Source organism: Petromyzon marinus, chromosome 60 (assembly GCF_048934315.1).
Source record: "Petromyzon marinus isolate PM22_M1 ecotype Great Lakes invasive population chromosome 60, UKy_Petmar_22M1.pri1.0, whole genome shotgun sequence".
NCBI lineage: Eukaryota > Metazoa > Chordata > Hyperoartia > Petromyzontiformes > Petromyzontidae > Petromyzon > Petromyzon marinus.
Window position 1 is genome coordinate 7,256,891 of NC_133726.1, and position 14,635 is coordinate 7,271,525.

Consider the following 14,635-nt stretch of genomic DNA (forward strand, 5'->3'; position numbering starts at 1 on the left):
TGGTGTTGCTGCTAATGCTGGCGAGTCGCTATTGTTGCTTTTGGTGGTGGTGGTGGTGATTCAGGAGGCTCGTGGTATTTCTGGTGGTGGTGCCGAGAGTGGTTGTGGTTGTGCTGGGTGGAGTCAGCGTATGATGCTGCTGATGAGAGTGGTTGTGGTTGTGCTGGAGTCGGCGTGTGATGCTGCTGATGAGAGTGGTTGTGGTTGTGCTGGGGTAGAGTCGGCGTGTGATGCTGCTGATGAGAGTGGTTGTGGTTGTGCTGGGTGGAGTAGGCGTGTGATGCTGCTGATGAGAGTGGTTGTGGTTGTGCTGGGTGGAGTAGGCGTGTGATGCTGCTGATGAGAGTGGTTGTGGTTGTGCTGGAGTCGGCGTGTGATGCTGCTGATGAAAGTGTTTGTGGTTGTGCTGGGTGGAGTAGGCGTGTGATGCTGCTGATGAGAGTGGTTGTGGTTGTGCTGGGTGGAGTAGGCGTGTGATGCTGCTGATGAGAGTGGTTGTGGTTGTGCTGGGTGGAGTAGGCGTGTGATGCTGCTGATGAGAGTGGTTGTGGTTGTGCTGGAGTCGGCGTGTGATGCTGCTGATGAGAGTGTTTGTGGTTGTGCTGGGTGGAGTAGGCGTGTGATGCTGCTGATGAGAGTGGTTGTGGTTGTGCTGGAGTCAGCGTGTGATGCTGCTGATGAGAATGGTTTTGGTTGTGCTGGGTCGAGTCAGCGTGTGATGCTGCTGATGAGAGTGGTCGTGGTTGTGCTGGGTCGAGTCGGCGTGTGATGCTACGTGTGGTTGTGCTCGCTCGACGCAGCGTGTGTTTGTGGCGCTGTGGAGAGGCGTTGTGTGCACGAGGCGAGCGGGGCTCTGTGTGTGTGCAGAGGCGGGGGATAAAACGCATAGGGCTGCAGCAGCAGCAGGGGAGGTTGGTGGTTGGTGGTGGTAGTGGTGATGGTGGTGGGGGTGGTGGTGGAGAGAAGGGAGGGAGAGGAGGAGGAGGGAGGCAGGACATAATTTAAATTCCCAGCGATTCCGCTGCTGCAAAGAAGCAAAGCGTCAGCCTCTGGCGCAGAGAGACTGGAGCGAGCGAGCGAGCGAGAGAAAGGAGGCGCAGAGACACGCGCGCGCGGAGACAACAGCTCAGCCTCGGCTTTGTGTAAATCATCTGAATAGGTCCAGAGGCAGTGCCAGGGCAAGCCAAGCGAGCCAGCCAGCTTGAGCGGAGGGCCCACCAACTTGTCCATGTTGTGCCCACTGCACCTCATCCCCGCGAGACAAGAGGAGGCATGCATCACGTCTCCCCCCCCCCCACCCAGTAATTGAGATGGCCTTCTGCTAACGGGGCACTAGGGTAATAGCAGCGCAGGCAGCAGCAGCAACAACAGCAGCGGCAGCAAGAATTTAATATAAAAGCCAGCGACTCAACAAGTAAGTGACGTGTACAGCACCCCCCTCTCTCTCTCTGTGTGAGTGAGTACACGCGTGCGTACATGTGTGTGTGTGTGTGTACGGGCGCGGCACGGGCTAGAGAAGCGATGGGCTGATTTTGATACAGAAAGATGGTGGGGGGGGGGGGGGTCGAGTGGACGTTGTCGACGGCCCGTGGAGGACGCTCGCTGCCCCTGGGCAGTCGCCCACCAGCAACAGCGGAGGGCGAGAGGAGCGACGCTCAGAGCAGCGAGTGGGAGCGTCGGGTGGATAAAACACAGAGAGCTGGCACAGTGGGGAGCACAGGTGGGGGCATCTGCCAGTCATCTCAGTCGGTCAACCCATGGCACCTGGGTTCGTTGCCGTGACCTCCTTTCACTGAGCCCTTCGACAATTCACGTGGCCTCAAGTGCACCTAGCCTGGCACAGGCGCCGTGGTGACATCACGGCCACTTGGTGGCGAATGGCGGTTGCTGCTGTTGTTGTTGTTGTACGCGCGTCTGCGTGCGCCCTGTCAATTTTCTTAGCTGCTCATCAGCAGCACTTGCCCTACCAGACTGTTAAAGACTTTAGTGGGGGGTGAGCTCTTTGTCTTTGTGTGCGTGAGTACATGCGAGTGTTGAAGTGCGCGCGTCTGCGTGCGTGTGGGGAGCGATAGTGCAGCGGTCAGGGCGCCGCGCGACTAGCGATGATTATCTGACGCTATTCTGAGCCTCCTCTAGATCGACTTGGCCTGCATTGAGTGCCAGGCGCGGTGTTTGAGCATCGCCCATAGGGAGACAAAGGCGGCCTAAGGCGGTGCTGCCCAGCCACCCCTTCGTGCACCGCGCCAGCCCTAATCGGTGTTCACCAAAAAGCACGTGCTCCCAAAAGCACGTTATGCCTATACGGGGGGATCTTTGTCTTAGTGTACATGTGAATACGTGTGCGCGCGTGTGGGTTACATGTATTGTGTTACGCACAAACATATTTTACACGGGCTGTGTGCATCAGTATGCATTGGTGGAGTCGATCATGATTATGCGTTACCGATGCAGTATTAGGAAGCCAAGCGACACTCATTTCTTTAGAACTGATTTTTTTGTGTGCTTAGTTTGTTGCCCTTCCCCTGCACCTCCCGTTGGCAGGATTGGCTACGTACGGTGCGAAAGAAGTTCAACATTCATAGACGTGCCAGCGTACACTGTACCATGGCACACATACACGACACATACACTAGACATTCACTCTACTATATCTGTGTGCTATTACTGGTACGCATGCACGTGACAGTGTACACATCATATATTGGCGCACGTGCATTTAGTATGCACATTTGTGACATTATCACAAGGTCTATACTGTAGGTTACAACAAACAAAGACAAAGATCCCCCATATAGCCTGAAATATACTGTTGGGGCAAGTGATGTTAGCGAGCACCTATGAAGATCAGCACGGCACACGAGGGGGTGGGTGGCCAGCACCACGCCCGGCCGCCTTTGTCTCTCCAGTGGCGATGGTTTACACACCGCACCAGGTACTCATTTGAGGCTGAGTCCACCTAGGGGAGGCCCAGGACCGGTTCAGATAATCATCACTGGGTGTTGGCCGTGAGCGGGAATCGAACTCGGGTCGCCGGGTTTCGAAGCGCAGCGTAGCGCTAACCGCTGCACCACCGCTCCCCACACTGTCGGTCAACACACACAAACACACTCCCACCCAGGGTATTCGTTCACAACCCTTTGTCAATCCACAGCTGGATGAACGCCTCCCCACACCGTGTCCGGTCGTGGGGGTTTATTTGACCATACTTCACCGCGCTGGTCTGTGCGGGTTCGTGAATGTGACCGTGGTTAGTGGTGAATACAGTGGAGGGACTAGTCCTGCTCCTCTACCGTGTCGCTCGCCACTGACGTTAGCCGCGAAACTGACTGCATTGCATCCTCGCTGGCGGCGGACGAATAACTCCACCCCGGGGGAGTCATACGGAGCGCGTGAGACTCATCCCGGCCCGGACGAGTTCTCGGCTGGGTTACAGCAAATACACTTTTTACAAATACACTTTTTAAACGTGATCGTGAATAGTGCGGTGTCTGTTTTGCCGGCCGATTTGAATCACTGCTCCCGAAGCTGTAATTGAAACAAGTAAATAAATGGGTAAAGAAATAAAGAGGTGGCCCAAAAGTCAGTACACATTGGCTCATTTTATTTCTATGAACACTGGAATTCAAAAATTATTATTGAGAATTATTTAAGTTAATGTGTTAGCTATGTGATTATAATTACATGTAGATCGATGTATTATTCCTGTAGGGGTCACCTCACATCAGTTGTTTACAAAACGGGATCAGCTAGCGCCAAAGGAATTGTGACAAAACGTAGTGGATGGATGTTTCAAAGTGTTACAAATTTCAATCTTAGAATAATAATAATGATCCTAAATCCATTTCGAAAGAGAATTCCTGCATGCATTGATAGTCATGGAAGTCACCTTGAACATTTGGCAAGATAAATGAAATAACTCTTTGTGATTTATTAAAATAAATAAAATAACCCCCTTTGTGTCCTGACCTTTGGCACCCCTCACCCCTCCCCCAAATTCAAATTTGGCCTACTCTTCCACGCCGACCAGACGTGTTGAGATTGGTGTGAGTACCCACACTTCACCCCCCCCCCACACACGACCAGCCCTACCGACCAAACTGCTCTGGGTGGACAAGAGGCGAGGGTAGGGGGGGGTGCTTGGGGCTCTTTGTAGACTCAGAATCTCGCCCACCCGTCGTTTCCACCGATGCACCAGGATATGGGAATCGAACCGGTGCCCTCTTGAATCGCGAGCCCAGCTGTTACCGCTGACCGTGACGGACGCCGAGGTAGCGCCCTGCGTGTCTCGGGGCGTGTTTTGTTGACATGTTCACCACAAGTACGCGTGGTTCATGCGGTACCTGATTCCTTGCAAGAGCTACATCTTATTTGGTGTTCGAACATCTGAACACCCATACTCTTTGGTTCTGTCGGTAAAGTCACGTAGGTGAAAATAAAAAAAACTCAATTAAATCACGACGTTTCGGAAGCAAACACACGCTTCCATCATCAGGCGGGGCAACCACAGCAAAATGTTTTTACTGTAGCCCACTACAGAAATATTTATTTACTGTAGCCCACTACAGAAATATTTTTTTTTACTGTAGCCCACTACAGTAACATTTTTTTTTGCTATGGTTGTCCCGCATGATGACGGAAGCTTGTGTTGCTTCCGCAACGTCGTGATTTAACTTAGTTTATTTTTATTGTATTTTCACCTACGTGACTTGACCGAAAGAACCAAAGCGCATGGATCCCTGCAGTCACGAAAACGTCAAATTTGGAATCCGAACCCCTGTTTTCATTGCCGGCTAACACCGGTAACCGTTTATCATTAGTGGTTACCGGTTACTCAAAAAAACGCAACCGTAATAATATAACCGCTCACAGACGGAGGTTTCTCGACGGCAATTGGCGCGATTTCGGCGGTAGGATGCGTGCGTTCCGTCCTCCCATCGTGCCTTGCACGTCGCGCGACGTCGCCACACAGCCTTGTCGAGACCACCAACTCAAAAGAGTCAAAACGATGGCCGTGTTATTATTCAGCGGAAGCGCGCAACAGCCGCACGACGGTACAACTATTTTCCGGTTTCACCCTTGCTGTGAATCATCTGTGCAGCGTAGCCATCATTTGTCGATACCTGTACGTTGATAGCACGGCTGGCTACGTACTGTGCGAAAGAAGTTCAACATCGATGCACGTGTCAATGTGCACCGTATAGCGGGACACGTACACCACACGTGCACTATTGCTGGTATGCACACACGTGTTGAGTGTACAAAAACAGACTGTAGGGGCAAGTGCTGTTAGCGAACACCCATAAAGGCCGGCACGGCATACCAGGGAGTGGGTGGCCAACACTACTCCCGGCCGCCTTTGTCTCCCCAGTGGCAATGTTTACACGTCGCACCAGCTACTCATTTGAAGCCGAGTCGAGAGGCCTAGAACCGGTTCAGATAATCTTCACCGGTGTTGGCCGTGAACGGGAATCGAACCCGGGTCGCCCGGTTCGTAGCACAGCACGCTAACCGCTACACCAACCGCTCACCACGCATCATATATATTGACATACATACTGCTGCCATGTGCCTAGACAATGTTGCGCATATCTTCACACGGCATCTAGAATGCGCACACGCTACAGGACATCGCTACAGTGCCGTGCTCTGGTTTCTTGGCCTTTGCGGGGCTGCTTGGGCCGTTGCCACCACCACGAACGTCTCCTTGAAGCCTCTCCGCGTTTTCCCTGTCTCTCTGCGTCTTCCAAGCCGAGACAATCTCCACCTTCCCGGCCGGTGTTGAATGTTTAATGTCCACTTGGAAGATCGTGGTCTTCGTCTTACCCCCCGCCACCTGCACCCAACACCCCCCCCCCCCGGAACACCCCAGAACACCCCACAGTGTCACCTCCAATGCCATCCTTCACGGCCAGTGACAGTTCATCCTCCATCCTGGCCACGTGCCCCAGATATTGCGTGTGTCCTGAACTTGACCTCACCTGGTAGCCCTCAGTCATCGTCGCCTATGGCTATTATTTCAAGGTTCAACCTTGAAAAACGAGAGCTAGGTTGTTACCCTTTCTGGGGGGGGGGGGGGGGGGGGAGGGTCAATACAAAAAACAGGAGGCGTTAAGAGATTCAAACACCAAATAAGAAAGCTTTAGCAAGGAATCAAGTCTTCATTAACCACACACAGTACTTCTGGTGAACAAACACGCTCTGGTAATTAATATATGATGCACTGTCTTTGAAAACCGATTGGCCTACAGCAGAGACAGCAGCCCTTCTTCGTGGCCTGGTCTCACCGCCGGCACAAGGGCAATGCCACACGTGTCAGGGCATCCATAGCTCGGGGTGAGCAGCTAAGTCATTGGATACCTTTTTCATACTTTGATACTGACAAAAATAGCCCCATGATACATTATTTTAAAGTTAAATTCATTCTCAGGGAAGTTGTATTTTTCAGGGGAGCAATTGTCCTTCCTGACAACTGTTTTGTTGTATATCACCCATGTGCTATGAAGAAGGGCCATTGCCCGAAACGTCGCCTGTTAAGGCAACGCAGCGTTCTTGTTGTTGACGAACGTGTTGATTCGTTTCGTGTGATTGTGCTTGGGCAACACTGCCAACGCAGCAGCAGCAACAGCAGCAGCATCACCAAATCAATTGTTCCATATCAGTTCCACGTGAGTCCGTGGGCACACACCGCTTCCATACACCAACGCGGAATGGGTCTCAGCAGCTACGCGCCGTGCGAGCATCTGATTGGCTGAGGATGGGGTATTCTTTTGCTTTCGTTCATGAAGAGGATTATTGAAGAGAGAAGATAACGCGAGAGAGAAAATGCTCACAAAGATAAAGATCTCCCCGTATAGCCTTTTTAATACTTTTGGGGCAAGTGCTGTTGGCGAGTACCACCTATGAAGGCCGGAACTGTACACGAGGGGGTGGGTCGCCAGCACCGCGCCCGGCCGCCTTTGTCTCCCTCCTGGCGATGTTTTTTTTAATATATACACCGAATTTGAGGCCAAGTCGACCTAGGGGAGGCCTCGGATCGATTTAAGAAAAAACTCGTCACTAGGTGTTGGCCGTGAGCTCGGGAGTCGAACTCGGGCCGCCGGGTTCGTAGCGCAGCGCGTGTTAAAACCGCTCCCACTGCCGCTCCCCCGAAAATGCCCAACAGCCGCAAAGCAACGCATTCACGTGGCACAGCGTGTAAGGAGGCTAGCGCAAGAGCACTCAAGAATACAGCAGAGACGCCGCCTTCAACACGCTCCTGTTAAACGCTTGGAAAACTCTGGAACAGCAGCCAAAGAGCGCGCGCGCGCGCCCCCGGACGCACGAGATAAGGGGGTTTGTTCTCGGAATTTGCACTGTGTATACGGTACAGCACTCAGAAATTGACCAGGGAACACGCGGAAACAGCGAAGGGGAAGCTGGCAAACCCGCATATGTCAAACCGTCGACGAAGTGAATGGGGCCTCGGCAGGACACACTACGGACGGAAGCTGAACACATCCCGCAATAACACCACGTGCGCGTGTGTGTGGTGGCCAACACCCAGTGACGATTATCTGAACCGGTCCTGGGCCTCCCCTAGGTCGACTCAGCCTCAAATGACTACCTGGTGTGATGTGTGAGCATCGCCACTAGGGAGACAAAGGCGGCCTTGCGTGTTGCTGGCCACCCACCCCCTCGCGTGCCGTGCCGGCCTTCATAGGTAATCGCTAACAGCACGTGCCCCAACAGTCGGGGGATCTTTGTTTTTGTGGTTTTAAAAGTAAAACAAAATTATATAACAGGCAACGTCTCAGAAAATGACCCTTCTCCATAGCACCATACAGTGAGGGAAAAAAGTATTTGATCCCCTGCTGATTTTGTACGTTTGCCCACTGACAAAGAAATGATCAGTCTATACTTTTAATGATAGGTTTATTTGAACAGTGAGAGACAGAATAACAACAAAAAAAATCCAGAAAAACGCATGTCAAAAATGTTATAAACTGATTTGCATTTTAAAATAATAAAACAATTTATTTATTATTTTATTGTTTCCCTTCAACGTGACTTTACCGAAAGAGCTAAGAATATGAATTACTGCAGTCACGAAAGCTTTAAATCAAAATTTGATTTGCATTTTAATGAGGGAAATAAGTATTTGACCCCTCTGCAAAACATGACTTAGTACTTGGCGGCAAAACCCTTGTTGGCAATCACAGAGGTCAGACGTTTCTTGTAGTTGGCCACCAGGTTTGCACACATCTCAGGAGGGATTTTGTCCCACTCCTCTTTGCAGATCTTCTCCAAGTCGTTAAGGTTTCGAGGCTGACGTTTGGCAACTCGAACCTTCAGCTCCCTCCACAGATTGTCTATGGGAATAAGGACTGGAGACTGGCTAGGCCACTCCAGGACCTTAATGTGCTTCTTCTTGAAGCCACTCCTTTGTTTCCTTGGTTGTGTGTTTTGGGTCATTGTCATGCTGGAATACCCATCCACGACCCATTTTCAATGCCCTGGCTGAGGGAAGGAGGTTCTCACCCAATATTTGACGGTACATGGCCCCGTCCATCGTTACTTTGATGCGGTGAAGTTGTCCTGTTCCCTTAGCAGAAAACACCCCCAAAGCATAATGTTTCCACCTCCATGTTTGACGGTGGGGATGGTGTTCTTGGGGTCACAGGCAGCATTCCTCCTCCAAACACAGCGAGTTGAGTTGATGCCAAAGAGCTCCATTTTGGTCTCACCTGACCACAACACTTTCACCCAATTGTCCTCTGAATCATTCAGATGTTCATTGGCAAACTTCAGACGGGCATGTATATGTGCTTTCTTGAGCAAGGGGACCTTGCGGGCGCTGCAGGATTTCAGTCCTTCACGGCGTAGTGTGTTACCAATTGTTTTCTTGATGACTATGGTCCCAGCTGCCTTGAGATCATTGACAAGATCCTCCCGTGTAGTTCTGGGCTGATTCCTCACCGTTCTCATGATCATTGCAACTCCACGAGGTGAGATCTTGCATGGAGCCCCGGGCCGAGGGAGATTGACAGTTATTTTGTGTTTCTTCCATTTGCGAATAATCGCACCAACTCTTGTCACCTTCTCACCAAGCTGCTTGGCAATGGTCTTGTAGCCCATTCCAGCCTTGTGTAGGTCTACAATCTTGTCCCTGACATCCTTGGAGAGCTCTTTGGTCTTGGCCATGGTGGAAAGTTTGGAATCTGATTGATTGATTGCTTCTGTGGACAGATGTCTTTAATACAGGTAACAAGCTGATATTAGGAGCACTCCCTTTAAGAGTGTGTTCCTAAACTCAGCTCGTTACCTGTATAAAAGACACCTGGGAGCCAGAAATCTTTCTGATTGAGAGGGGGTCAAATACTTATTTCCCTCATTAAAATGCAAATCAATTTATAACATTTTTGATATGCGTTTTTCTGGATTTTGTTGTTGTTATTCTGTCTCTCACTGTTGAAATAAACCTACCATTAAAATTATAGACTGATCATTTCTTTGTCAGTGGGCAAACGTACAAAATCAGCAGGGGATCAAATACTTTTTTTCCTCACTGTAGATAGGCCAGAATAGATTGTGGTCAGTGGAGAAGGACTCTGGCGATGGAATCGCAGCCAAGGGAGGCAACGTGAGTGGTGGCGATGGAACGACGAGATGGATGGATCGTGGCATCGCACGATTGTGATGGATGGATGGGGGGTAGAATGGGGTTGGGGGGGGGGACCCTTTGATCCAACAGTGGATCAATCTGTCTATGGCTGGCCACGATGATGATGAGCAGCAGTGAGTCACGTGTGCGCACACACGCATTCTGTCAATTCCAGCGCACGGCCCAGATGTTTCAGCTTGCAAGTGCCAACGGATTAAAATTTCAGTCCATCACAAACACCCCTCATCGATAAACCGCGAGCATACAAAGTAATTTTTACGAAGGGCGCCTGGGTTCATAGCTAGGAGCGCAATACAATACGAACCAAAAGACAATAGTCTTAACAGCGTCCATGACACAGGTTTTGTTTGGGATAGAACGCGTAAACAAAAAAAAATGTGTCGTTACACCCGCCATCACCCGACACAGCCAAATAGTATGGTTTGTCACTTAAACAGAACGTGCCAATTCGTTACGAGTACAGCAACACCGATAGTGTGTTGAAGAGTAAATCCAGAACATTTACAATCTCAACAGCGAAGCAGCAGTCGTGATCTAGTCACTGCTGGATGAGTCTATGGGTCTCTATGTAGGTCTCGGGTCATCTATGTAAGTCTATGGATCAAGTGAAAGTGAGTCTATGGGTCTCTATGTAAGTCTTGGTTCATCTATGTAAAGTCTATGGGTCAAGTGAAAGTGAGTCTATGGGTCTCTGTGTAGGTCTCGGTTCATCTATGTAAGTCTATGGATCAAGTGAAAGTGAGTCTATGGGTCTCTATGTAAGTCTTGGTTCATCTATGTAAAGTCTATGGGTCAAGTGAAAGTGAGTCTATGGGTCTCTATGTAAGTCTTGGTTCATCTATGTAAAGTCTATGGGTCAAGTGAAAGTGAGTCTATGGGTCTCTGTGTAGGTCTTGGTTCATCTATGTAAGTCTATGGGTCAAGTGAAAGTGAGTCTATAGGGCAAGTGAAAGTGAGTCTATGGGTCTCTATGTAAGGGCAGTGGATGTGATTAGAGACAAGGCACGGAACAGAAGCTCGTGGAGGGAGAAGATCCCAGCAGCCCCTGCGACAGCGGGTTACTTTTTCGACGAACGAATCGTGAGCGCTCCGATTGATTTGAATCAATTACGGCCCAAATAGTTTACAGCTGCACAACTGCGTGTCATTTTACGATCAACGTTGGTGAACGTATGACAAAGACGTCGCCGCCACATCATTGACATTGAGACGTCGCCATCTCTCACGACACCCGCGCTGTTGACGATCCAACTGGCGCCCCGTGCAAGCATCGCCCCACTGCCTGCTGCAGGAACAAAGACATGGCGTGCACCCTCCTGGCTATACGAGCTCAACAACAACAGCAATAATAATACACAATATTAAAACTCTGCTCAGCTTCCGAGATCTGGTGAGATCGAGTGCATTCATTCCGGAGGTGATTTGGTAACAGGATGTAAGATAAAGATCCCCCGTAGGGCCTGTAACATACTGTTGGGGCAAATGCTGTTAGCGATTAGCACCTGTGCAGGCCGGCACTGCACACGAGCTGGCTTTGTCTCCCCAGTGGCGATATTTGCACGCCGCACCAGGTCCTCATTTAAGGCTGAGTCGACCTAGGTTCAGATGAACCCGGAACCTGTTGAGATAGACAGGGTGGCTCAAAGTCAGCACAGACGGGTTGATGATTACATCTGTTTTCCCAAATCACGTCGTGTTATTTCGATTACGTTAAAACTGATTTCACGAACGAAATTGAGGATTTATTTTAAGACGACAGGCGAGCAATCTTTGAAATGTATTCATTTATAAGGAGAAACATATAAATGAAGAACGGTAATAGATTAATTATACGTATTAAATTAAACATTAAACAACTAGGGGATGTTCGGGGACACCTTGGTGCCCCTCACAACCATTTACGGCACTCGGCCAGGAAAGTCACGGAAAAAAAGTTCACGCAAGCACCCGATGCTCCGTTTTGACCTTTTAAAATGAAACATCTTTGAATTGTATTATGTTTCGAATTAGATAATTGCATTTCTTCATTAAAAGCTTATATCATTTTACATCTGGGAAAACTTCATTGAAAAGGACATTCCGTGTGAATTTTCTCTCGTCGTTAAGTAGATGGCCTTGCCGTGGGTTCGGTCCGATGCGGACTTTCACCTGGTTGGGGATTGCGGGATCGAGATAAGGCGACATCGAGCTGCTGGCCGTGCGAGAAGACCGCCGTCTGCAGATCGATTCCAACGTGATCGAACGTCCGTCCCTGTGCCTGCGTCGTTCATGCAGGGGGCGCGTGTAGGTTTACAGCGCCCCCTGCATTTAACGACGGAAAGTGCAGCGTTCATCACAGGTAGATAAAGTTGTGCGCTTATGTAAGAGTACATGATAATAAGAATACACAATTCGGATGTAACTTGCTGACCTGCCCCTCCTGGACATCTGTGAGAGAGAAAAAAGAGCTTTATAGCTCATCGGATTCCCCCTCCTGTCTACATAAAGACTCCGATTCAAGTTCTCGTTACGTCACACCGTGCTTGCTGAGCGACTCAAAACCTGTTCAGGATCACTTCCCGGCACGGAATCGCCATCAGTCCGGGAATTGGCATTGCCCGTGTTCGGTCGGCAGCAGCAGGAATTGGTTTTTGTGGGCGAAATTTTGCGAACCAGTGTTTGCTAGATTGGTTCTAAGATGGAAAACTTTTTTTTTGTTACAACTGCTTCTTGTGTTGCGTTTAGTTTTGGTTTCCTTTCCCCCGGCACCTCCGTTTAGTGCGGTTGGCTACGTACGGTGCGACAACAGTTCAACATACACACGTACACTGCCCATAGACTTAACACTGGACCATAGATTCAACACTGCCCATAGACTTAACACTGGACCATAGACTCAGCACTGTCCATTGACTAAACACTGCCCATAGATTCAACACTGCCCACAGACGCAACACTGCCCATAGACTCAACACTGCCCACAGACTCAATCATGTCCATAGACTTAACACTGCTAATATACGAAACACTGCCCACAGACTCAACACTGCCCATTGACTAAACACTGCCCATAGACTCAACACTGCCCATAGACTTAACACTGCCCATAGACTCAACACTGCCCATAGACTCAACATTACCCATAGCCTCAACACTGCCCATAGACTCAACACTGTCCATAGACTCAACACTGCCCTCAGACTCAACACTGCACCATAGACTCAACACTGCCCACAGATTCAACACTGTCCATAGACTCAACACTGTCCATAGACTCAACACTGTCCATAAGCTCAACACTGTCCATAGACTCAACACTGTCCATAAGCTCAACACTGGTCATAGACTCAACACTGTCCATAAGCTCAACACTGTCCACAGACTCAATACAGAGAAGAAAAAAAACAGTTTTCATTATTTAATTCCTGCTTCCAGATCAGATCAGTTTCTGTAATAATTTTTTAGGTTTCATAAAAAATCTAATTATTGAATGCTTTGTTTGGAATTGCATTTGTGTTCGTGCCAGCCTACGTGATTTGTGCCTGTTTTACAGCGGCCTTGTTACCTCACGGTGACAGGCACTTTAGAAGTGTAAATTGTTGTAATTACTATTATCACAAACATCATCTCAAGCGCAGTGGATGACATCACGTTCTACAGACGTCTCAATGTCAATGATGTGGCGGCGACGTCTTTGTCATACGTTCACCAACGTTGATCGGAAAATGACCCGCAGTTGTGCAGCTGTAAACTATTTGGGCCGTAATTGATTCAAATGAATCGGAGCGCTCACGATTCGTTCGTCGAAAAAGTAACCCGCTGTCGCAGGGGCTGCTGGGATCTTCTCCCTCCACGAGCTTCTGTTCCGTGCCTTGTCTCTAATCACATCCACTGCCCTTACATAGAGACCCATAGACTCACTTTCACTTGCCCTATAGACTCACTTTCACTTGACCCATAGACTCACTTTCACCTGACCCATAGACTTACATAGATGAACCAAAACCTACATAGAGACCCATAGACTCACTTTCACTTGACCCATAGACTTACATAGATGAACCAAGGCTTACATAGAGACCCATAGACTCACTTTCACTTGACCAATAGACTTACATAGACGAATCAAGACCTACAAAGAGACCCATAGACTCACTTTCACTTGACCCATAGACTTACATAGATGAACCAAGACCTACAAAGAGACCCATAGACTCACTTTCACCTGACCCATAGACTTACATAGATGAACCAAGACTTACAAAGAAACCCATAGACTCCAATACTCTTATGTGATCCACAGACTTACGTAGAGACACGTAGACTCACACTTACACGATCTATAGAGACCAACAGACACTCACAGAGACCCACAGACTTACACAGAGACCCATAGACGCACATAGAGCTCTATAAACGTACATAGAGACCCATAGACTCACATGGGTTCTCCGTGTGAGTCTAAGGTTATCTCATTTCCATGGCTCGTCTAATTGTATCTCAGTTGTCTCCTTTCAACAAGAACTTAAAACCATATGGAGTGGTGACCTCTGTGACCTCAGGAATACGAGTAACCCCAGCTAAGGTTCCAACATCTACCCCTCCCTCCCTCCCTCCCTCCCCTCCCCATACCCACCCCTCCCCTACCCTCCTCTCCCGGATAGATGATTCCCAATATCCGTCTCGGTGAATTCTCATCTGTACCCTTTGAAGCCTCTCTTCTATCTTCGTCTTCGTTAAAGTCGCGCGCGTGAACAAATTAAATATTATCACCGTGTATGCGCGCACGCACGGTACCGCTAACGAGGATCGATCGAGCGCCGCACGGGCGTGACGCCGCGAGCTAACGACGTCGTGCGAACGGGACAGAGAGGAGACGAAACAAACAAATTCACGTCTGAACGTTCCCAAAAACGAGACGCCACAAAGCGGTGGGCGGGGGCTATCGAGGTAGCAGGCGGTGCAACTGTGCCGGAGCCTCCACCCAGAGGCGTC

General features: G+C 49.4%; 1 protein-coding gene across 3 annotated transcripts in view; it reads left to right on the forward strand.

Moving 5' to 3' along the window:
• The first annotated feature begins 980 nt into the window (after positions 1-980).
• Positions 981-14,635, forward strand: part of LOC116955625 (type 2 lactosamine alpha-2,3-sialyltransferase-like) — a 91,017-nt gene continuing 77,362 nt past the window's right edge. The window contains exon 1 of one of the 3 annotated variants that reach the window (XM_076053324.1): positions 981-1,414. The gene's annotated coding sequence lies outside the window, so the exon portion shown is untranslated. The remainder of the gene's footprint in view (positions 1,415-14,635) is intronic. The other 2 variants (XM_032976811.2, XM_032976810.2) reach the window with 2 other exon arrangements.